General features: G+C 36.0%; 1 long non-coding RNA gene across 1 annotated transcript; it reads right to left on the bottom strand.

Moving 5' to 3' along the window:
• Positions 1-301: 301 nt before the first annotated feature.
• LOC123334250 lies at positions 302-3,875 on the bottom strand. Its single transcript, XR_006552081.2, has 2 exons — positions 3,092-3,875; positions 302-369 (listed from the first exon to the last, which is right to left on the bottom strand). It is a non-coding gene; the product is annotated as an uncharacterized LOC123334250 (long non-coding RNA).
• Positions 3,876-4,552: the final 677 nt, after the last annotated feature.

The raw sequence follows: 4,552 nt of genomic DNA on the forward strand, positions 1-4,552 counted from the left end.
AATACATTTAAATTGATAAACTGGTTACAAGAAGTTACCCATGTTTATGAAATTTGTTCAGCATTTCATAAATTCATAAATAATATTTAGCTCCTGAATAATGGTAATACATACATTTATGCACCTATTATACATAATACATTAAGATTACTGGCTTGTTGAGAAAAATATGATTATAAAATCATATATCATTTCAGCCCAGATACACAGCAATAAAAAATTTTAAATACCTAACAACACAAATCTATATTAGCAATAATTATGTTAGAAAATACTTACAGCATTCTTGATTTTTTTTTTGAAAGCCGACGATTCATTTAGTATCTTTCTGGCATTTGAACTGACATCTCTTCATCTTCCACATAGTTGCTAACCGAGAAGAAAAATGGTTAGATCTGTCAAATAGCTTTAAAGCTTCACGTTAACATCAACGTTACAGAGACCCAAGGAGAGAAATAATAACAGAGGCATTGCTAATCAGCAAGAAAAGTATAAATTATACAATAAGTGAAGGAGCCACTGGCCAACTGTTTAGAGGAAAACACACCACAGTCAGTCAGTTTAGTCCCTCAGTCATCTCCTACTCTTTGCCACCCTATAGATTGCAGCATGCCAGTCTTCCCTGTCCATCACCAATTCCTGGAGCATAATCAACCTCATGTCCATCGAGTCAGTGACACCATCCAACCATCGCATCCTCTGTGGTGCCCTTCTCCTCCTGCCTTCAATCTTGCCCAGCATCAGGGTCTTTTCCAATGAGTCAATTCTTCGCATCAGGTGGCCAAAGTATTGGAGTTTCAGCTTCAGCATCAGTCCTCCCATTGAATATTCAGGACTGATTTCCTTTAGGATGGACTGGTTGGATCTTCTTGCAGTTCAAGAGATTCTCAAGAGTCTTCTCCAACACCACAGTTCAAAAGCATCAATTCTTCGGCACTCAGCTTTCTTTATAGTCCCAACTCTCACATCCATACATGACTACTAGAAAAACCATAGCTTTGACTAGACGGACATTTGTTGGCAAAGTAATGTCTCTGCTTTTTAGTATGCTGTCTAGGTGGGTCATATCTTTTCTTCCAAGGAGCAAGTGTCTTTTAATTTCATGGCTGTAGTCATCATCTGCAGTGATTTTAGAGCCCCCAAAATTCAAGTCTGTCACTGTTTCCCCATCTATTTGCATGAAGTGATAGGACTGGACACCATGATATCAGTTTTCTGAATGTTGAGTTTTAAGCCAACTTTTTCACTCTCCTCTTTCACACTCATCAAGAGGCTCTTTAGTTCTTTGTTTTCTGCCATAAGGGTAGTGTCATCTGCATATCTGAGGTTATTGATATTTCTCCCGGAAATCTTGATTCCAGCTTGTGCTTCATCCAGCCCAGCATTTCGCATGATGCACTCTGCATATAAGTTAAGTAAGCAGGTTGACAATATACAGCCTTGATGTACTCCTTTCCTGATTTGGAACCAGTCTGTTGTTCTATATCTTCTGATCCACACAATCAAAGGCTTTGGCATAGTCAATAAAGCAGAAGTAGATGTTTTTTTGGAATTCTCTTGCTTTTTTGATAATCCAACGGATGTTAGCAATTTGATCTCTGGTTCCTCTGCCTTTTCTAAATCCAGCTTGAACATCTGGAAATTCACAGTTGTGTACTGTTGAAGCCTGGCTTGGAGAATTTTGAGCATTACTTTACTAGCATGTGAGATGAGTACAACTGTGTGGTAGTTTGAGCATTCTTTGGCATTGCCTTTCTTTGGGATTGGAATGAAAACTGACCTTTTCCAGTCCTGTGGTCACTTCTGAGTTTTCCAAATTTGCTGGGATATTGACTACAGCCCTTTCACAGCATCATCTTCTAGGATTTGAAATAGGTCAACTGGAATTCCATCACTTTCACTAGCTTTGTTCATAGTGATGCTTTCTAAGGCCCACTTGACTTCACATTCCAAGATGTCTGACTCTAGGTGAGTGATCACACCATCGTGATTATCTGGGTCATGAAGATCTTTTCTTGTACAGTTCTTCTGTGTATTCTTGCCACCTCTTCTTAATATCTTCTGCTTCTGTTAGGTCCATACCATTTCTGTCCTTTATTGAGCTAATCTTGCATGAAATGTTCCCTTGGTATCTCTAATTTTCTTGAAGAGATTTCTAGTCTTTCCCATTCTGTTGTTTTCCTCTATTTCTTTGCACTGATCACTGAGGAAGTCTTTCTTATCTCTCCTTTCTATTCTTTGGAACTCTGCATTCAAATGGGTATATATCTTTCCTTTTCTCTTTTGCCTTTAGCTTCTCTTCTTTTCTCAGCTATTTGTAAGGCCTCCCCAGACAAGCATTTAGCCTTTTTTCATTTCTTTTTCTTGCAGATGGTCTTGATCACTGCCTCCTTTACAATGTCACTAACCTCCAACCATAGTTCTTCAGGCACTCTGTCTATCAGATCTCATCCCTTGAATCTATTTGTCACTTCCACTGTATAATCATAAGAGATTTGATTTGGGTCATACCTGGATGGTCTGTTGGTTTTCCCTACTTTCTTCAATTTAAGTCTGAATTTGGCAATAAGGAGTTCATGATCTGAGCCATAATCAGCTCCTGGTCTTGTTTTTGCTGACTGTATAGAGCTTCTCCATCTTTGACTGTAAAGAATATAATCAATCTGATTTTGGTATTGACCATCTGCTGATGTCCATATGTATATGACATGGGCTAAATTAAATTCTTGGTGGATTAAAGATTTTAATATAAAAGTCAAATCATAAAATTACTAAAATATAAAAAATACTTATGAATAATCTTGGAAATGGAATTTATAGCACATGAAATATAAAGCAAAGACTTATTTTTAAAACACATAAAAAAGTGGAAAGTGTTCCAGAGATCACCAAAAAATTAAAGGGCACATACCAAACTGGAAAGAAAAAAAATCAACAAAAAATTAAAGGGCTGACACCAAACTAGAAGGGAGAAAAATGGATGAAGGTTAAGAAGTCTTACAAATCAGTAAGAAAAGGATAAATAGCCAAATAGAAAAATGGGCAAGTAAGTCAGAAAAGAAGAAATAGATAGGGTCAACAGGGGACTCACCTGTTAGTCCAGCGGCTAAGACTCCTCGTTCCCAACGCAGAGAGCTGAGGTTCCTCCTCTGGTGAGGGAACGAGATCTCATATCCTGCAACTAAGAGGTCACATGTCACAACTAAGACCCAGAACTGCCAAATGAATAAGTAAATTTAAAAAAAAAAAAGAGGGGGGGTCAATAAAGATGAATTGTATTCATCTGTAATAAAATGCAAATTAAAACAATATTAAAGTGTCTTTTTTGCCTGTTGAATTGATAAGGATTATTTAAAAAGACAACATCAGTGTTAGAGAGGGTTTTAGAGCAGTTCTCAACTGCTCTTTGACAAAATGTCTGAAAAGCACATACCTTTTAACTAGAAATTCAACACTGGTATAATGATAATAAAATGTATCCTAAAAAAAAAAAAGAAAAAAGAAAATGTATCCTAAGGAAATGTATGTGTGTCACAAAATATTTTTGCAGTTTCCTTCCTTGCTCTTTCCTTCTACCCTACTCCCTCCTCTCTCTCTTTCTATCCCCTTTTTCTTTTTTGTTTTATGCTTGGTATTGGTGAAAGTTTGAAAAAATTAAAATGTCCAACAAAAAGGGAGCTGGTTAAATAAAATATGGTAAATTTATTCAATAAAACATCTACATTATTACCAGTAAAAATAACACCATAGTAAAATATTTGAAAAATGTTCACAATATATTAAGTTTTTACAAAAATGGGATACAGAACAAAATATATTGGGAAAGCGTCTCCTCTCTCCCTCTCTCTGTTTGTCTGTCTCTCTCTCTCTTGGTCTCTCCCTCACCACCAACACAACACCAACATATAATACAATTACTGGAAAGGTACTGGAAAAATATAAACTGTGGGCAAGAAGGATTACTGGATTGTTAAATATTCTTCCATTGCCTGTCATTATTTTTAAAGTTAGCTACAATGAACAGGAGTTATTATTTTTTTTTTATAAATGAAAACATTTTAAAATGAAATATGTAATGTTACTTAGTGGTTGCCTTTTCAAAATAGGTAAAAATCATCAGTTAACCATTTGGTTCAGAATGTTTTCATTTCAACAGCTCGATAATCATAATGCAAAATTGAGGGAAAAAATTTTTTGAATCTTAAAATGTTATAGAATTGGTAGATCATTTTTCATTTCATAAAGTATCATAATCACTAGTTTTTATTGTTCCTATGGCAATGTTTTATACACAAGAATGGCAGGAGTTAGGAATTTGTGCCCTGAAAAACGTATTGAAATATAAAATCTAAAGTAAATAATAACTTCCTCCTTTGAATATAACAAAGATGTGGGAAGGGGTAGTAGGCAAGAAGGCTCTGGGTTACCATGGGGATGATTACGTTCTCCAAGGTACACCCCACCCCACTCCAGCTTCTTGGTCAATGACTCACTAGCTCACAGGGGAGTCAACAAATACTGAAGTACATACCTACTACCTGTAAAAAGTGAT

This window comes from Bubalus bubalis, chromosome 6 (assembly GCF_019923935.1).
Source record: "Bubalus bubalis isolate 160015118507 breed Murrah chromosome 6, NDDB_SH_1, whole genome shotgun sequence".
NCBI classification, from domain to species: domain Eukaryota; kingdom Metazoa; phylum Chordata; class Mammalia; order Artiodactyla; family Bovidae; genus Bubalus; species Bubalus bubalis.